The following is a 15077-nucleotide window of genomic DNA, read 5'->3' as shown; positions in this document are numbered from 1 at the left end:
GCACCAGCCTGAGGCGCGCCATGCGTTCTCCCGGGCAAGTTGTCCCTGGACCCCAGCACCCTGGCAGTGGCGGGCTGCACAGGCTCTCCTGAATGGGGGTGTGGATAGTGACCTGTGCTCGCACACAGGCTTCTTGGTGGCGGCAGCAACACACTTAACATCTCATGCCTGTCTCTGGGGTCCGCGCTTTTAGCCACAGCTCATGCCCATCTCTGGAGCTCCCTTAAGCAGTGCTCTTAATCCCCTCTCCTTGCGCACAGGAAACAAAGAGGGAAGAAAATGTCTCTTGCCTCTTTGGCAGGTCCAGACTTTTCCCTGGGCTCCCTCCCAGCTAGCCGTGGTGCACTAACCCCCTGCAGGCTGTGTTTACGCCGCCAACCCCAGTCCTCTCTCTGCTCTCCCACCGAAGCCCGAGCCTCAGATCCCATCCCCACCCACCCTGGCGGGTGAGCAGACAAGCCTCTCGGGCTGTTGAATGCACGTCGGCAGGGATCCTCTGTGTGGGAATCTCTCCACTTTGCCCTCCGCACCCCTGTTACTGTGCTCTCCTCCTTGGCTCCAAAACTTTCCCCCTCCGCCACCTGCAGTCTCCGCCCGCGAAGGGGCTTCCTAGTATGTGGAAACTTTTCCTCCTTCACAGTTCCCTCCCACTGGTGCAGGTCCCGTCCCTATCCTTTTGTCTCTGTTTATTCTTTTTTCTTTTGCCCTACCCAGGTACGTGGGGAGTTTCTTGCCTTTTTGGAGGTGTGAGGTCTTCTGCCAGCGTTCAGTAGGTGGTCTGTAGGAGTTGTTCCACGTGTAAATGTATTTCTGGTGTATCTAAATTAGTAAGCAGGAATCCAGATTTCAGGACTCTCAGTTCAAGTCCCTTTTCCACCATTCCAATTCAGGCTGATGATGTTTCTTCCCAAACATGGCGAGGAAAAACAAAACAAAACAAAATCAAACAAAACATCGCTTTTTGTTGGTTTCTTGGAGCCAAGGAGCCTATTTGTGGTCTCTTTGAACAACAATCCAGCCAAAGTGGGATGCTGGGCCCTGCAGTGTTGTGAGGCGCGGGCAGGACGGAACCAACAGCCTCTGGGCCGCGCAGCGGAGTTACTGTCTTTAACAACTTTCATATATAGTATATAGCTGTTTTAATTATATTTCTTAGTTGTACATTACATCCCTAGCACTCATTTATCTTATAACTGGAAATTTGTACTTTTTGACTACCTTCATTGAATTTCCCCTCCCTCCAACCTGTGCCTCTGGTAACCACAAATGTAATCTCTTTTTCTATGAGTTTGTTTTACTGTTTAGTTTTGAAGTATAATTGACCTATGACACTATGTTAGTTCCTGGTACACAGCACAGTAATTCAATATTGCTATATGTTTCAATATGATCACCATAATAAGTCTAGATACCCTCTGTCACCTTACAAAGATATTACATAATAATTGTCTATATTCCCCACACTGTACATTTCATACCCTTAACTCATTTATTTTGTAACTAGAACTTTCTGCCTCTTAATCTTCCTCACCTATTTCTCTCCTCCCCAGCTTTCCCTTCCCTCTGCCAACTACCTGTTTGTTCTCCTTATCTACGACTCTATTTCTCTTTTGTTATGATTGTTCATTTGTTTTGTTTTTAGATTTGACATATAAGTGATATCATATAGTATTTGACTTTTTCTGTCTGACTTATTTCATTTGTATAACACCCTCTAGGGCCATCCATGTTGTCACATGGGGCAAGATTTCATTCTTTTTAATGGCTGAGTAATATTTCAGAGTGTAGGGACATCCCTGGTGGTGCAGTAGTTACGAATCCACTTGCCAGTGCAGGGCACATGGGTTCAGTCCCTGGTCCTGGAAGATCCCACATGCTACAGAGTAACTAAGCCTGTGTGCCACAACTACTGAGCCTGCACACTAGAGCCCATGAGCCACAACTACTAAGTCCCTGTGCTGCAACTACTGAAGCCCAAGTGCGTAGAGCCCGTGCTCTGCAACAAGAGAAGCCACAACAGTGAGAAGCCCTCTCACCACAACAAAGAGTAGCCCCATCTCGCCACAACTGGAGAAAGCCCGTTTGCAGCAATGAAGGCCCAATGCACCCCCAAAAATTAAAAATAAATAAATAAAATACACAACATAAAAAAATTAAATATTCCAGTGTGTATATATATCACATTTTCTTTATCCATTCATGTATTTTTTTTATTTTTATTTATTTTTTTTTTTGCTGTATGTGGGCATCTCACTGCTGCAGCCTCTCCCGTCGCAGAGCACAGGCTCTGGATGTGCAGGCTCAGCGGCCATGGCTCATGGGCCCAGCCACTCCATGGCATGTGGGATCTTCCTGGACTGGGGCACAAACCCGTGTCCCCTGCATCGGCAGGTGGACTCTCAACCACTGCGCCACCAGGGAAGCCCCTCCATTCATGTATTGATGGACACTTAGGTTGCGTCCATATCTTGGCTATTGTAAATAATGCTGCAATGAATATAGGTGACCATGTTTCTTTTCAAATTAGTGTTTTCATTTTTTTTTTGGCTAAACACACAAGAATGGAATTGCTGGATTGTATGGTAGTTCTATTTTTAATATTTTTGGAAAACTCAGTATTGTTTTTAAATAGTGGCTGCACCAGTTTATATTTGCAGTGTTACTGCATGAGGTTTTCCTTTTCTCCATATCCTTGCCAACACTGGTTATTTGTTGTCTTTTGGATAATAGCCATTATGACAGGTATGAGGTGATATCTCATTTTGGTATTGATTTCCCTGATGATTAGTGATGTTGAGCATCTTTTCATGTGCCTGTCCATCTGTATGTCTTCTTTAGAAAAATTGTCTATTCAGGTCTTCTGCCCACTTTTTAATCAGCTTGTTTTTCTTGATGTTAGTTGTTTGAGTTTGTTGTGTATTTTAGATATTAACACCTCATTGGATATATTGTTTGTAATCTCCCATTAAGTAGACAGCCTTTTCATTTTGTTTAGTTTCCTTCACTGTGCAAGAAGCTTTTTAGTTTAATGTAGACTCATTTGTTTATATTTCTTTTGTTTCCATTGCCTGAAGAGACATATCTAAAAAGTATTGCTGAGACTGATGTCAAAGAGCATACTGCACATGCTTTCTCCTAGAAGTTTTATGGTTTCAGGTCTTACATTTAAATCTTTAATCCATTTTGAGTTTATTTTTGTATATGGTGTGAAAAAGTAGTTTGGTTTGCTTCTTTTACATTTAGCTGTACAGTTATACCAGCACCATTTATTGAAGAGGCTTTCTTTTCCCCACTGTATATTCTTGCCTCCTTTGTCATAGATTAATAGGCCATATAATGGGTGCACCTCTGGGCTATCAATTCGGTCCCAGTAATCTGTGTCTGTTTTTGTGTTGGTACCATACTGTTTTGATTACTGTAGCTTTTTAGTAGAGTTTGAAATCAGGGACTTTGATACCTTCAGCTTTGTTCCTCTTTCTCAAGATTGTTTTGGCTATTTGGGGTCTTCTGTGTTTCCATAGAAATTATATAATTATTTGTTTTGGTTCTGTGAAAAATGCCATTGGTGTTTTGGTAGGGATTGCGTTGAATTTGTAGATCACCTTGGATAGTATGTTAATTTTAACAATATTAATTCTTCTACTCTATGAACACAGTATATCTTTCCATCTGTTTGTGTCATCTTCAATTTCTTTTATCAGTCTCTTATAGTTTTTCGAGTACAGGTCTTTTATCTCCTTACTTAGATTTATTCCTAGGTATTTTATTCTTTTTGATGTGACAGTAAATAGGGTTGTTTTCTTAATTTTTCTTTCTGATAGTTTGTTTTTAACGTATAGAAATATAACAGATTCCTGTATATTAATTTTGTATCCTGCAACTTTACCAACTTCATTGACGAGTTCTAATAGTTTTATTGTGGCATCTGTAGGACTTTCTATATGTAGTATCATGTGATCTGCAAATAGTGACAGTTTTACTTCTTCCTTTCCAATGTGGACTCCTTTTATTTCTTTTTTTTTTCTGTCTGATTGCTGTGGCTAGGATTGCTAATACTGTGTTGAATAATAGTGGTGAGAGTGGGCATCCCTGTCTTGTTCCTGATCTAGGAGGAGGTGATTTCAACTTTTCACCATTGAGTATAATGTTAGCTGTGGGCTTGTCATATATGGTCTTTATTATATTGAGGTGTATTCCCTCTATGACCACTTTCTGGAGAGTTTTTATCATAATTGAATGTTGAATTTTATCAAAAGCTTTTTCTGCATCTATTTAGATGATCATATGGGTTTTTTCCTTCCATTTGTTAATGTGGTGGATCACATCAATTGATTTGCTGATATTGAAAAATCCTTGCATCCCTGGGATAAATCCCACTTGATCATGGTGTATAATCCTTTTAATATATTGTTGGAGTTGCTGTGCTAATATCTTGTTGAAGATTTTTGCATATATGTTCATCAGTGATATTGACCTGTAATTTGCTTCTTTTGTGTGAGATCTTTGTCTGGTTTTGGTATCAGGGTGATGCTGGCCTCATAGAATGAGTTTGGAAGTTCCTTCCTCTTCAGTTTTTTGGAATAATTTGAGAAGGATAGGTTTTAACTCTTCTATATGTTTGTTAGAATTCACCTGTGAAGCCATATGGTCCTGGACTTTTGTTTGTTGAGAGTATTTTAAATTATTAATTCAATTTCATTACTGGTGATCTTTCTGTTCATATTTTTTATTTCTTCCTGATTCAGTCTCAGGAGATTGTACATTTCTATGACATTGTTCATTTCTTCTAGGTTCCCCATTTTATTAATGTATAATAGTTCATAGCAATCTCTTATGATCCTTTGCATTTCTGTTGTGTTGGTTGTAACTTTTACCCTTTTATTTCTGATTTATTGATTTGGACCCTCTCTATTTTTTTTCTTGATGAGTCTGGCTAAAGGTTTATCATTTTGTTTATGTTTTCAAAGAACCAGCTCTTAGTTTCATTGTTTCTTTTTCTATTGTTTTTTTTTCAGTATTTCATTTATTTCTGCTCTGCTCTTTATTATTTATTTTCTTCTACTAACTTTGTTCTTCTTTTTCTAGTTCCTATAGATGTAAGGTTAGACTTTTATTTGAAATGTTTCTTGTTTTCTGAGATAAGCTTGTATTGCTATAAACTTCTCTGTTAAAACAACTTTCACTGCATCCCATAGTTTTAGGACCACTGTGTTTTTATTTGTCTCCAGGTATTTTTTTATTTCCTCTTTGATTTCTTCAGTGATTCATTGTTTAGTAACATAATGTGTAGCCTCCATGTGTTTGTCTTTTATTTTTTGTAGCTTTCTTTTTTAAATTGGGGTATAGTCTCTTGACCATATTGTGTTAGTTTCTGCGGTACAATGAAGTGAGTCAGCTATATGTATGCATATATCCCCTCCCTCTTGGACCGCCCTCCCCAACATCCCATCTATCTAGGTCACCACAGAGCAGTGAGCTGAGCTCTCTGTGATATACAACAGGTTCCTATAGCTATCTGTTTTACACAGGGTAGTGTATATATGTCAATCCCAATCTCCCAATTGGGGAAAGAGGGGCAGGAGGAATTGGGAAATTGGGATTGACATATATACACTATTGATACCATGTATAAAATAGGTAACTGATGAGGGCATACTGTGTAGCACAGGGAACTCTACTTATGCACTGTGGTGACCTAAATGGCAAGGAAATCAAAAAAAGAGGGGATATATGTATATGTATAGCTGATTCATTTTGCTGTACAGTAGAAACTAACACAACTTTGTAAAGCAACTCTACTACAATAAAAATTAATCAAAAAAAAAAGGAAAATAGGGGGCTTCCCTGGTGGCGCAGTGGTTGAGAGTCCACCTGCTGTTGTAGGGGACACGGGTTCATGCCCTGGTCCAGGAAGATCCCACATGCCGCAGAGCAGCTGGGCCCGTGAGCCATGGCCGCTGAGCCTGCGCATCCGGGGCCTGTGCTCTGGAACAGGAGAGGCCACAACAGTGAGAGGCCTGCGTACCACAAAAAAGAAAAGAAAGAAAGAAAATGCAGCTGTTTATCTTATATTTTATTTCTTGTCTCATAGCACTATGGTCAGAGAAATGCTTGATATGATTTCAGTCTTCTTAAATTTACTGAGTTGTTCTGTGGCCTAGCATGTGATCTATCCTGGGGAATGTTCCATGTGCACTTTAAAAGAATGTGTATTCTGTTGCTTTTGGATGGAATGTTCTATATATGTCTATTAAGCCCGTTTGGTCTATTGTGTCCTTTAAGGCCTGTGTTTCCTTATTGATTTTCAGTCTGAATGATCTGTCCATTGATGTAAGTTGGCTGTTGAAGTCTCCTACTATTATTGTGTTACTGTCAGTTTCTCCCTTTATGTCTGTTAATATTTGCTTTATGTATTTAGGTGCTCCTATATTGGGTGCATATATATTTACAATTGTTATATCTTCCAATTCTGTGTTTTAAACTCTATTTTTTCTGTGTACAAAGGAACTCATGTACACTGTTGGTGAAAATGTAAATTGGTGCAGCCACTATGGAAAACAGTATGGATGTTTCTCAAAAAACTAAAAATAGAACTACTATATGACCCAGCATTTCCACTCCTGGGTATATATCCAGAAAAACCCAAAACACTAATTCAAAATGATACCACACCCTGATGTTCATAACAGCATTATTTACAATAGCCAAGATATGGAAGCAACCTAAGTGTTCATCAACAGATGAATAGATAAAGAAGATGTGGTATATATATACATATATACAATGGAATCCTATTCAGCCATAAAAAAGAATGAAATTTTACCGTTTGCAGCATCATGGATGGACTTGGAGGGCGTTATGCTAAGTGAAATGAGTCAGAAAGAGAAAAACATATATTGTATGATATCACTTATATGTGGAATCTAAAAAATACAAGTGAATATAACAACAACAAAAAAGAAGCAGACTCACAGATATAGAGAACAAACTAGTTACCAGTGGGGTGGGGGGAAGGGCAATACAGGGGTGGGTGAATGGGAAGTACAATATGGGTGAATATAGCCAATATTTTGTAGTAACTGTAAATAGAAAATAATCTTTAAAATTTGTATACAAAATTTAAAAAAAAATTAAGAGATGGAAACAAAAAATAAGAATTTACTGGCACCATTGTCCTTGAAGTAGAATGAGCTCACAGAAATGGCTACTGCCAGAGTCTGTGTCCTAGTGTGATTCCTAGCTGCCTCCTGCCTCTCCAGGAGGCTCTCCAAGATCAGAAAGTTGGTCTGACCCAGGCTTCTTTCGAATAACTGCTTCTGCCCTGTGTCTCAGAGTGTGTGAGCTTCTGTGTACCCCTTTAAAGAGTGGAGTGTCTGTTTCCTACAGCATTCTGGTTCTTCCAAAAGTAAGCCCCACTGGCCTTCAAAGCCAAATGTTCTGAAGGGTCATCTTCCTGGTGCAGGACCGTGGGGCTAGGGAGCCTGCTGTGCATCTTGGATCCCTCACTCTTTGGGAGGAACCTTTGCAATTGTATTTATCCTCCCATTTGTGGGTCACCTACCCCGGGGTATAGGTCTTTTGACTATACCTCATCTCTATCCCTCCTACCTGTCTCTGTGGTTTCTCCTTTATATCTTTAGTTGTTGAAGACCTTTTCTGCTAGTCTTCAGGTTGTGCTCATTGACAGTTGCTCTGTAAATAGTTGTAATTTTGGTGTACCTGAGGGAGGAGGTGAACTCAGAGTCTTTCTACTCTGTCATCTTGGTCAGTCCATGAACTGCATTCCTGACTGAATGGTAGTGTCTAACATCACCTAGGCAGGAGTCTGACACTAATCCTTTCCTAGCAGCAGAGGATCCTAGAGTTGGAATTGGGTATTCCAGTCACTTTTTGCTCATAATAATTTGAAGATTGATTAGATTGTGTGCATACTCACTTGGATGATAATGGGAACAAAATCACGGTCTGGTAAGTAGAATTTAGAATTAAATTATATAGTAAGAACACATCAAAAAGTGGTATTACTCTTTGTAAGAGCTTGTCGACCTTATATAAAAATCTCTTAAGAAAAAATATCCATGCAAAATATCTTGAAGCTAGACAGGGCAATATATTGGAACAAACTTAATCATTGGAGTTAGAGACATTTAGGTTTGAATACCAGCTCTGCCACTGACTAACTTTGTGACTTTGGGTAAATTTACTTAACCTTTTTGAGCCTCAATATTCTAATCTATAAAATGAGGGTAATAATATTTACCTTACAGAGTTATTATGAATATTAAGTTAAATAATGTATCAAAACACCTGCTTTAGCAGCTGTCACTTAATTGGCCTTCTATAACTGGTATGAATAATAAGACAATATCTGTCTCCCAGTCTTGTCTGTACTCAAAATTCCTGTGAATTTGGGAATAATTCCTGAATACCTTCTGATACCCCAACATATGCTGGATGAACCCATAGCTTCTTTGAGTCCAAAAGCTCTAAATCTTGTGAAATTTTTGAGCTTTAATTCTTCTAAGCTTTGCTTAGAACAGCTGCTATCTCCCTACCATGGAATGTGCTAGCAATGAGGTGCTCTGTTTGGGTCTGGAGATTTCTGAAGGCTGTATTTTATAATCAGCTTTGTTCTTGGATTGCCAAGTGGTAATTTGGAGAATAAAGACTTACTTTGCTAGTTAGGGATGAACGAGAGTCTATGTGCAAACAGTAATAACCAACAATATTTCCCTGCACTCAAATTCTAGGTAATTGGAATTTATATTGTCATATTGTACATTCCAGTCATTAGTACTTCAAGGGTTCAGGAAATATCTGATATTGAAAACAGTGGCTAAAACATAACTAAAACCCACCATTAAATGGCATTTTTTCCAATCCCTTTTGGAGAACCCATCAATCTAATATGATGCACGAAATGTTTAATCCTGGGAATTCTTTTGAAGACATATTTCCAGATAACACTTAATCTTTGAGAAATCCAGCCCAGTCAGCCACAAAGACTAATGTATATTACTTTAGAATAGGGTTTAATAGGTTTTAGATTATAGCTACCTACTTTTCTCAAACTTCCCTGACTCTTTTGAAACTTTCTTAGAAAGTATTGTCAGATTCACAGTATGCTGTAAGAGTTTTAAAAAGAGACACTTTTCTTGCTTTATATAGCTGGAGTTATTTTTTTCCAGATTTATTGATGTATAATTGATTTATTGAATTGCTTCCAAAACATAGAGTGTGGAAATATAATCATCCAAAAAACATCAGACAAACCTGAATTGAGGGGCATTTTACAAAATACCTGACCAATACTCCTCTGAACTGTCAAGATCATGGGAAACAAGAAAAGTCTGAGAAACTGTCACAGGCCAGAGGAGACTAAAGAGACATGACTAAATGTAATGTGGTATCCTGGAAGGGATCTTGAAACAAAGAAACAGACCATAGTGGAAAAACTGGTGAAATCCAAATAGTCTGGAGTTTAGCTAATAGTACTATACCAATGTATCAGTGTTGGTTTCTTAGCTGTGACAAATGTGCCACTGTGAGGTAAGGTGTTACAATAGGGGAAACAGTGACAGTTATATGGGAACTCTCTATATTATATCTGCAAATTTTCTGTAAATCTAAAATTATTCCAAAATTGAAGTTTATTAAAATAAAAAACTAAAAACAAGCATTTTGGAGGTCCTGGATTTAAAATGAAGTTGTTAGATCAATCAGTATTAACTACTTTGTGTCCAGCCTATGAGGTGAGCACTATGTAGGAAAGCTTAAACAAAAGGCATGGCCCCTACCTTCAGGTGGTTTAGCAACTACTTGAAGAGATGAGACTTTGACATGTGAAAAGATTAGCAATCATTGGTACTATTTGATTAAGCTCCAAACTGGGTGATACTGACTGTAGGAGGTCAGAGGGAGAAGACTGGAGTGGCCACCAAGGGTTTCACAGAGGGAGTGCACCTGGATGAATAAGTTAGAATTGTATCAGTGGAAAGAGGGGAAACTTGCAGTAGAAGGTAACAAAGAGAAAAGCACTAAGGTCTTGGGCACAGCAAACTCAGGGAAAAATAAAGGCAGCTTGATATGTTGTGGGGCGCCCAGGGAGTGCATATTTTTAGAGAAGATAGAACATTATGCAGAACCTTGAAAGTTAAGCAGTAGGGGTTGAGGTTGAAACTGGCCACAGGGAACCAGTGTAGCAGCAGTAGGATTACAGTATATGTTTTGATTCTGTGGCTTTCAACCTTTTGTCAAATTTGTCTATTATTTATTAATCTGCTAACACTTCACTTGGCATGTACATTTGATAAGACTATGTGGGGATGAAATTCACCTGCAAGAGATGAAAGTACAGTCATGCTCATTTTCTGAATTAAAAGGGCTTTTCTTGACTAAATGAAATTTCAGTTCTGAATAATCTCATCTTTATAAGATAATGAGAATTTGGGAATGATTCCTGAATACCTTTCTTGCCTGGCACTTTTCTCTGTCCATACTGTTTCCCAGAGTCAGAAGGAACTTTAGTCCTGCTGTTACTGACTCAGTAAAAGCTTGTTTTTACTTTCTTTTTTTTAAAAAAAAAATTTATTTATTTATTTTGGCTGCATTGGGTCTTCATTGCTGTGCGCGGGCTTTTTCTAGTTGTGGCAAGTGGGGGCTACTCTTCATTGTGGTGCACGGACTTCTCATTGTGGTGGCTTCTCTTGTTGTGGAGCATGGGCTCTAGGTGCACAGGCTTCAGTAGTTGTGGCACACAGGCTCAGTAGTGGTGGCTCGCAGGCTCTAGAGCGCAAGCTCAGTAGTTGTGGTGCACGGCCTTAGTAGCTCCGCGCCATGTGGGATCTTCCCGGACCAGGGCTCAAACCCATGACCCCTGCATTGGCAAGCAGATTCTTAACCACTGCTCCACCAGGGAAGTCCCTGTTTTTACTTTCAAGTGAGTAGTGCATTGTGTTCAGATAATTTTGCTCTTTGAAAAGGTTGTTGGACTTTCTTTTTTTAAAGTGATGGGTACATTGCTTATTTTAAAAAAGTAAAGAATGGGAGGGGTCTGATGCCCTTGCACTTTCTCATCTGTTTCTCTGTAAATTTAAAGTACAGAAATACGCCTCTATACCAGCTTTGCCCACTCAGAACTATTAAGTTACCGAGCTCTTGACAAAGGGGAGACATGGGCTACATTGTTTTCAGTGTAGTCAGCAACAAACCAGAGGCCTCATGACATTCCATTCAGTTCTTCTGTGTGCATGCTGCCCATGTGCAAGCAAGCCCACAAGTTGGTGGGCTTAGGAACTCAGTTTAGACTGGTCAAGGGGAAAGAGACCATAATAACTAGGAAATCAAATTCAGTAAATTAGGCTATTTGGAAGAGAACATAAGATATCTCAGCTTTTGTTGTCTTTCTATTTTGTATCACATAGTTTAGAAGAACTCTTCCATATATTTCCGTCTTATTTCCCCAGCAAGATTGGGAATTCTAATATGTACTGCATGTATTGAAAAAGAACAGGGTTTTGCAGTCAGATAGCTTTATATTTTTAATTTAGTACAGGCAATTAAGAGATCATTCTTCTTGCGCAGGTATCTTAACCTATCTAAGCCTCAATTTCCTTTGTTGTAAAATGGGGATAATCATACTAACCTTTCAGAATTGTTATGAGCATTTCAGGGGATATATGTACATAGCCTCACAAAGAGTTTGGTACTCAGCAAGCACTCAACAAGTCTTAGTTCCCTTTCTCCTTAAAGGTCTTTATCTGGTACAAATCTTAACCCAGTACTAACATATAATAAGGCTTGGAAATTTCCTCTTGGGATTATCTTGGGAGGCCATTCCTGGTACACATTTTGTGTACCCCTCTATTAGAATTATATAGGGACAACTCTGGCAAAATTCTAAGGCAGACAAAGAAACGTCACTGTTTCCTTGCCTTTCTTCTCTCCGGGCAATCCCTCCCTCCACTCCAAATATGCACACTGACTGCCCTTTCTATGAAGACCAAACTGGTAAACCGGTCATGGTAGAGTTTCAAGCATCAGAAGAATTGAATTTTAGGGTAGATGGTACTCCCAGTGCTCCTTGTTTCACAGCCTCCTGGGTCTACACATACAGCCATGTCTGAAGGAAATGGAGAGAGACTGCAGTTCCTTCTGACTCTGGAAAAAGCTCCAGATTAGAAAGGGCTGGATCCTCTTTAATAAGTGGTGCTGTGAAAACTGGACAGCTACATGTAAAAGAATGAAATTAGATCACTCCCTAATACCATACACAAAAATAAACTCAAAATGGATTAAAGACCTAAATGAAAGGCCAGACACTATAAAACTCTTAGCAGAAAACATAGGCAGAACACTCTATGACATAAATCACAGCAAGATCCTTTTTGACCCACCTCCTAGAGAAATGGAAATAAAAACAAAAATAAACAAATGGGACCTAATGAAACTTAAAAGCTTTTTGCACAGCAAAGGAAACCATAAATGAGGAAAAGACAACGCTAAGAATGGGAGAAAATATTTGTAAACGAAGCAACTGACAAAGGATTAATCTCCAAAATATACAAGCAGCTCATGCACCTCAATATCAAAAAAAACAACCCAATCCAAAAATGGGCAGGAGACCTAAATAGACATTTCTCCATAAAAAGAGAAACAGATGGCCAACAAACACATGAAAAGATACTCAACATCACTAATTATCAGAGAAATGCAAATCAAAACCACAGTGAGGTATCACCTCACACCAGTCAGAATGGCCATCATCAAAAATCTACAAACAATAAATGCTGGAGAGGGTGTGGAGAAAAGGGAATCCTCTTGCACTGTTGGTGGGAATGTAAATTGATACAGCCGCTATGGAGAACAGTATGGAGGTTCCTCAAAAAACTAAAAATAGAACTACCATATGACCCAGCAATCCCACTCCTATGCACGTATCCAGAGGAAACCATACTTCAAAAGGATGCATGCACTCTGATGTTCATTGCACTATTTATAATAGACAGGACATGGAAGCAATGTAAATGTCTATTGACAGATGAATGGATAAAGAAGATGTGGCACATATATACAATGGAATATTACTCAGCCATAGAAAGGAACGAAATTGAGTTATTTGTAATGAGGTGGATGGACCTAGAGTCTGTCATACAGAGTGAAGTAAGTCAGAAAGAGAAAAACAAATACCATACACTAACGCATATATATGGAATCTAAAAAAAACGGTACTGATGAACCTAGTGACAGGGCAGGAATAAAGACACAGATGTAGAGAACGGACTTGAGGACACAGAGGGCAAGGGGAAGCTAGTATGAAGTGAGAGAGTAGCATTGACATATATACACTACCAAATGTAAAATGGATGGCTAGTGGGAAGCTGCTGCATAGCAGAGGGAGGTCAGTTCGATGCTCTGCAAAGGCCTAGAGGGTTGAGTTAGGGAAGGTGGGAGGGAGGCTTAAGAGGGATGGGATATGGTGATATATGTATACATATAGCTGATTCACTGTGTTGTACAGCAGAAACTAACACAACATCGTAAAGCAATTATACTCCAATAAAGATAAAATTTAAAAAGAATGGGCTGGATAGATGAGATTTTTCAGAACTGATAAAGAAAAGCCTTTTTAACCTAGAAAATTAGGCATGACTGTACTTTCTTTACTGTGACCACCTTAAGACATAGCTGTTTTTGAGAAACTACCTTTAAATATCTACACTCCTCTTTTCACACAAGGCTCTACTGAAATTACTTGAGCCTTAACATCTCTCTAGACATAATGTGGTAGAATTGCAACTGAAAAAGAAAGTAATAACAGTATTTGGGGAGGCAGACAGCGGTAAAATAGCAAACCTTACATTGTGCTCTTATGCTGCCACATCTTGGAACATCTGTCAGGAGAACTCCAGGGAGCTAGGGGTAGAGACAGGAGATCAACAAGAAAATTCTTAATAGTCTTACCCTAGATTTGTTGTAGACTTGTTGGTAAAGAGATGTGAATTACAAGCTTTACATGGCTGATTGTGACCAAAGCATTTTTTAAAATATTTCAAAACAGGCAAGCTGAAAACAAGTGTTTCTTGCTGTGGTTATACCATTAGATTAAGCAGTAGGAAGCCAGTGGCTTAAGGACTCATGACAGTATTCATTTAAAATGCACACAGATCTCTTTGTTTACCAAATGACTACACAGTGGCAACACTGCAGTAGTCTAGTGCCAAACAGACTAACTGGGGATTCAGACTTGATTTTCCTTTTGGGTGTATTTTGTAAGTAGATTAGTAAAAGACTGAAAAGGCAGCTTTAAATTCTATTTGTTCATGCTTCCTTCACCCCATTCTTAAATCGATAGGCACTGGCTAGGCAAAGACAGTCTTATTATTTAACTACAAATTAGTGTAGCCCTTCTTGTGGCAGCATTTGAAACAAACAGAACCAATTGGAAGGAATTTATATATCTGAATTTCTCTTTGCAGAAGTTGACTGGGTCACAAATTATAACCTATTTAAAAAGACAAAATACACACCCACACAAGTGTTTATTCATTTAGAGACTTCAATTATGTGTAAGAATTTAGTCATAGAAATTATGAGCATCCATTTAGAAAGTTTCCAAGTTTATTTTGTAATACTGTACCTTTATTGTTCTAGTTCAATATGCTGTAATATTTGTGAGCTCATTTTTCACAGCTGGACAATTATATTAAACTTTACTAAGTATATCATGCTTTCACTAAAACCATAGACTGCATGCAATATAGATGGATATAGTATGCAGCATGTGTGCTGTCAGTATTAAGCTTAGTCTAAGTGGCATCACTCATAGCAATAAGCACTTGCTCTCTCTTTTAAGTTCCTTGCACTCTTGGCTTTGTCATTCACTTGACTCCTCTCACCTGACCACCTTAGCTTCATATTTAAATACCATGTTATAATTGAAAATTTTAATATATCTATGTCTAATACCTCCCTCTAGATTGTAATTTTAGGAGGGAATCTGCTATTTTTCTTTAGACATTTTAAAGAACCTGATAAATTTCTTACATACTTAAGAGGCACCAAAGAAATATTGTTGA

The 15077-nt window shown here is 38.7% G+C and overlaps 1 protein-coding gene across 1 annotated transcript in view; it reads left to right on the top strand.

Annotated features, from left to right (window-relative positions):
- SH3BGRL (SH3 domain binding glutamate rich protein like) overlaps nt 1-15077 on the top strand; it is a 91698-nt gene that overhangs the window by 56145 nt on the left and 20476 nt on the right. The window lies entirely within an intron of this gene.

This window comes from Tursiops truncatus, chromosome X (assembly GCF_011762595.2).
Source record: "Tursiops truncatus isolate mTurTru1 chromosome X, mTurTru1.mat.Y, whole genome shotgun sequence".
In the NCBI taxonomy this organism is placed as follows: domain Eukaryota; kingdom Metazoa; phylum Chordata; class Mammalia; order Artiodactyla; family Delphinidae; genus Tursiops; species Tursiops truncatus.
This window is presented reverse-complemented; position numbering and strand designations above follow the sequence as displayed.